The sequence below is a fragment of the Pocillopora damicornis genome, chromosome 6, assembly GCF_964200805.1.
Source record: "Pocillopora damicornis chromosome 6, jaPocDami1.2, whole genome shotgun sequence".
NCBI lineage: Eukaryota > Metazoa > Cnidaria > Anthozoa > Scleractinia > Pocilloporidae > Pocillopora > Pocillopora damicornis.
This window is the reverse complement of record NC_142675.1, coordinates 3,644,261-3,650,375: the sequence shown is the minus strand read 5'-3', so window position 1 is coordinate 3,650,375 and position 6,115 is coordinate 3,644,261.

The window sequence follows — 6,115 nt, the reverse complement described above, 5'->3', positions numbered from 1 at the left end:
GCGACATTGTTTACTGTACTTGGTTTGTGTGTGTAGACCACTCGAGTGGTGACAAGTAAGACTTGGGGTCGGGGGAGGGTGGGAGGGTAATCTTACGAGAGGCTACTGGGCATCTAAGGAAGCTTTCGGACAAGAACATTTAGTTAAAGTTTCTCGAGGTAAGAAAAAAGAGGAAAATGTCTTCCCGTTCACCCGATTCTGCCGATTGCACCCTTCTAAGTACTGCCAAAAAAGAGATGATTTTCTTGTTTTGTTTTTTTTTCAATTAGCAACAATTTTTCGTTTTAACTGTCCGCCATTACACTGTACCGATCATTGCAAAAATTTGTCATCCTCGTTTAAGTTGTTCAGCTTTGTTAGGTTAAGTACCAGACGAATTACGTGAAGAGACCTGGATCGAGAGATAGATTAGGAGGTTAAATTTCCCACTTGAGAACCCAGCTTATGTAGCATGCACCACCGGTTTTAACCTTTTTGGAGTAAGTTGCCGTGCTGTATCCAAGCTCAGATTAGTTCATAGATTGGACATTTAATCTCTGGTTTCACAAATTAATATCTCGAGTCAGCTCTGTTAGTGCCGCTCGACAAAGACGCAAGATGGTGATGGGAACAGATTAAACGGAAAAATTTATGGTTTTTGTTTTAATTGAGGTGGTATGTTTGGCGTTTTACAAAAACGGTGAACTTAATACTGAGCAAGTTTGCAATAACAGTTCTTCTGAGAACCTCATGGCCACTATTGGAGACAGAAAAGTTAGTGCTATATTCGCTAAAATAAGAGACAGCCAAACGCCGCTGATCTCGCCAATTAAATCTCCCCAGAAAAAACAGTCAGCCTCCAAACGTTCCATTGTGAAGGCACGCACTAAACGAGCCAGTGCAGAATTAAATGACGACTTGTTTTCGTCAAAACTAGCTTCCAAAAAGTACTAAGAGTTACCAAACGACCACGACATGCCTTTGTAAAAACCAACTCCTAAGCGTCTTAAGACGGAAGCGAGTTTCAACAACCTGCTGACCACAATTGCCTACATGGAGACACGGAGCGCAAAAACAAAGAAATTCTTTTTTGTTCTTGTATGGAGGCTTTAAAGGAAGGAAAAGGGAATTAAAGTCGTCTGTCAAAACTGTACGAAGAGCATTATCAGTCAAAACCTCCGATACGAACAACAGTTTTGAGACACCTTATAAGACTGATTCATAAAGAAAACTGTTAAGGATATCGAACAAAAGAACAGCCTTTTTTATTAGATCAATTGTCAATTACTTTAATTTGTGTGCCTAGTTACAATCTTAGTTACAATGTTTATCTTTTCCCTATTGGTTTGTAATCGGATATTTCAGCGTCACCACGCGCATATAAAAGCTAAATTATCGTCCCTATAAGCGAGAGTTTCGTAAGATTTCACCTTGAACAGCAGCAACTTCGTTCTTTCGTTCCAAACCTTTGGCACAAGCGGGACCGATATGTAAGTGATTTTGTTAGTTTTATTTCAATATGTTTAAGTTTAGTTTTTCACCTTGGGCGATAGCGCACATATGTACTGTTGTTGTACAACACTACAACTAATTATCTTGAAATCAAGGAGTATTTTGAAATAACTAGACGCTCACACAGTAACGCCCACATTTTAGTCTTTGGGCTGTTAATCAGCCGCAAATGGTCATCGTGTAGCCGATCTTTGAATCTCGAGTAGTTTTAATTTAGCCTTTTATGATTTGCTTATGTTAATTCACGTTGATTGTTGTTATTTTAATGAATTAATTGGGAAGCATATTACGGAGTATTTGTTTCGTTACTCGCTCACTGAAACACGTGTTTTGATGCCATGAGTAATAGACATTCTCTTTCCCAGCTGATTCATCAACAAATCAAACAATCAAGCAAATGGTCATCGTGTAGCCGATCTTTGAATCTCGAGTAGTTTTAATTTAGCCTTTTATGATTTGTTTATGTTAATTCACGTTGATTGTTGTTATTTTAATCGCGTTGTCGACATAAGCACGTAAAGCGTTTCTTTCATGCCTTTCGCACCAATTCAATTAGATTCATGCTTTCGTTATAATATTATTGCAATTTCAGTTTACGATCGTGATCGTGAACGTGATTTAAATAAACACCGTTGATAGTCATCTTGGTTTTCGTGGTTTCATTACGACCGGTAAAGTAGTCCCCACATCAGCGACACTTAGAAAACACGCATAGCGACACCCCTCGAAGACAGAATATCATTCACAATCTTAAACAGTACATTTTCCTTCTGATCCTCATCGAAGGTGATCGAGGCAGGTTCGAAGTTTCGAAGAATTCATCACCTGCGATGCAAACACCAAATTGTTCACATTCCGCGACGAAAACATCTTAGGGAGCGTTGATTGCCATGAATTAATTGGAAAGCATATTACGGAGTATTTGTTTCGTTACTCGCTCACTGAAACACGTGTTTTGATGCCATGAGTAATAGACATTCTCTTTCCCAGCTGATTCATCAACAAATCAAACAATCAAGCAAATGGTCATCGTGTAGCCGATCTTTGAATCTCGAGTAGTTTTAATTTAGCCTTTTATGATTTGTTTATGTTAATTCACGTTGATTGTTGTTATTTTAATCGCGTTATCGACATAAGCACGTAAAGCGTTTCTTTCATGCCTTTCGCACCAATTCAATTAGATTCATGCTTTCGTTATAATATTATTGCAATTTCAGTTTACGATCGTGATCGTGACCGTGATTTAAATAAACACCGTTGATAGTCAGCTTGGTTTTCATGGTTTCATTACGACCGGTAAAGTAGTCCCCACATCAGCGACACTTAGAAAACACGCATAGCGACACCCCTCGAAGTTTCCTCTTTCGTCGCAAGCGTCACAAAAACTCTTTCAAATTCAATCACAAAAACTATTTTTAAACATTGGCAATAGCTTTTGGAAAAATATGATGGTAGCTTTTGCAGTCATATTCATGGCTGTTATTGAAAAACAGCTATAAACTGGCTGCAAGCCCACAGAAACCATTTCTTTGGAAAAGATACATTGATGACATTTTTTATGCGCGGACCATTCCCGAAACCGAAATCAACAACTTCATTGATTTTGGTTACTCATTCCGCGCCACCTTTAAATTCACGAATGAACAGTCATCAAAAAAAAATTGTTTTTCGCGATACTGAAGTGTTTGAAGGACCGAGATTTACCGATAGCAAAATCGTTGATGTTTAAACATATTACAAGCCGACAGAAACGTTCCAAGATACACACAGTTATCTTCACGCCACCTTCTCAGTGTTAATCCTTTACACCCTAACATCAGTATGCATATTCTCCACACTGTTCTCTATACATTTCCTAAGGTGCTGACAAAGGAGAATTAGCTTAATGATCCAGAGCTTCTGTGGTTGTTGATCATTTCCATAATTCTCATGACCTTAGTGCGTGACTAAAGGGTAATATTGTAATGAGAAATTAGATACTAGTCACTCTTAGGGGCTAAACGGTTAAGAAGGGTTTTGTAAAATGAGAGGTACTACGCTTACTGAGAACAAACTCGGTTAAAGAATCTTTTGAGCTAAGGAAGAAAGAATTTTTATCTCGCCTTATAAAACGAGGCTACCCTCAGGACCTCGTCCAAAAGGTCTTTGCCGATGCCCAGTTCTCATCACGCAACATGGCTATGGGAAACAAACCGAAATCGTCTAAAAAGATTTTTCCGTTCCTTAGGACTTTCAACCCTGCTAACCAGAATGTCAAAAAGATTCTTATAAAACACTGGCACCTTATTTCAGGCAACAATAACCTGGTGCAAATGTATCCTAATCCGCCACTTGTTGCTAATCGGAAGGTCAGGTCTTTAAAAGATTCTCTTGTTAGAACAACTTCCTCCACTTTAATTACACAACAGCATTTTAGAAGTTACACACGATAAGGGTCTTGTGAAAATACTACAAGACAATGCAATATTTTCAGCCCTTCCCTTCTAATAAATCCTAGTTTCTTCGGATAACTCCTCTATCGGAATCGGCGCTTCTATGCAACACAGAATGCAAAGGCCTAAGATTTGATTCGTCATGGGGACTCAGGATCTTTTTCTTGTCGTGAGCTCGTGACAAGACGGGAAACCATCTTTTTTTGCGGAGATTTTTCATGCTGCATCAGAGACGTTAATGTGCGCCAAATTTACTGTAAAAACTAATATTACATGATTAGATAATGTATATGAGCAACACCGCTCTTCTAACATGAGAGTGCGATCCCTTAGGGTGGGGGAGAGGGATTTGTGGTGTGTGAAAGGTGCTAAAGATGGCTATCGTATGATACAGAGCTTAGCAGCCTACCCTTTTTCATAAATTGTAAAATCATTTTATAACAAAAGGAACCTAAAGTGATTCTAAGTCGCTCGGTTACTGATCAAAAATGAAAACTGAAATCTACAACTCCGATGTATTGCTCCCCGTTTTCATTCCAGAAATTTTCCTTTTGATCACCAGCACACATTGTGTTGCAGGTATCTAAAGCTTTTGCAGATTCTTTTTTTATATATATATCTTTGTATTCAATGCATTGAAATGTAGTATTTGTAGTTTTACTGATGCTCGCCCGTTCTTGTTTTCTGTTCCACAAAACTATCTTAAACGAATGCGCTCAAATCGAGGCAAATTCCCCATGAAAATGTGGCCCAAATACATTTTACGGAAACGAATACACAGATTCATTCAAAGCACGAAAATTTTATTACCAAGTACGGCTCAAGGAAGCGAGGTATGGGAAAATACGGACCAAGTAAATACCAATGAGAACGCCATATGATATTCCAGTATAGTGGTACCAATATATGATATGCGTTATTGACCAAACTTGTTCGACCAAGATGACTGGATATTGGCCGAGTTCTTTTTTTTTTTTCGCGTTTTTACGGACTGGGACGAAGTCGTGGTCCATAAAAACGCAAAAAGAGAATGAGGTTAATATCCAGCCATCTTGACTGAACAAGCTTGTTCAATAAAGGATGGAAGAAAGGTTTCGCTCTGTTAAAGTCAATGAATGACTTGTTTAGTTCGAGAGCCGGGAAAAAACAAGGCAACTGCGTTTGTAATACAGTATAATACCCACAAGAGTTGTTATATTTTCTTTGGTTTGTCTGTCTTCTGCCGCTTTTTGCGACTTTATGGCCGACATTGTCCAAGAATTACAAACTTGGTAAGTTTACTCCACGCAATTTTTTTCTTTCGCGCGATCAACGCGGCCAATCCCCAACGGGCAAGATAGACCCATCTTGCCCGTTCGGCTAGCCAATCAGAACACAGGATTCGCTTCATATTGTCCACGGGCGCAGCCGACGATAGGATAAATGTCACTATATAAATTCTCTAGTTTCTTTTTGAATAGATAGGTATTGAGGCAAAAATTTAAACTGGAATATAATTTTAATGACACCCCGAGTAAATCGTGGACAGAAAAGTTTGTTTTCCTAGATGTAATTGGCGATGATGTTCGACGAGATTGCGCATAAAACGGTATTAAACCAATTTAACTATACTTAAACATTTGAAGAATCGCGAAAGATCTTCATTTACACGGTAATTTTTGAAGAATAACATACTTCCTTCTATACTTCCTTTTTTCTTTAAAAGGTTAGCCAAGTCATGTCGCATTACGTCGGCTATGAATCCTTCAGAGCAATGATTTTATGAGGTTTCAGATGGCCCGCCGCTATTTTTTTTAGAAAATGTTGTTTGACCTTAAAACCTGGTAATATCTTATCTTTGTCGCACCGAGATATGATGCCTCATGAAATTTTAAATTTGTTATTCCAAATGCCAAATATCAAAGAAAGCGGTTTATGTTTAAATGCCAAACATTCGACCTATAAATAGACCTTTCCTGGCTCCCACAAATATCCATATATAACTTTGTTCAAAGTTTATCATAATTGGAAAAGTGTTGTCCGTCGCCTTGATAAGCTCACTCCTGCTAATCTTGGAAGCGACACTTCCCTTTCGCTCTCCCTAGCTGCTCTCTGATCCTCTGGAGTTTGATCCTCATCATCTCCAACATCTTCGTCATCAGGGTCACCATTAACAAGCCTGCAGAGCCTATTGTCCTCCTCAGACGTCAGAG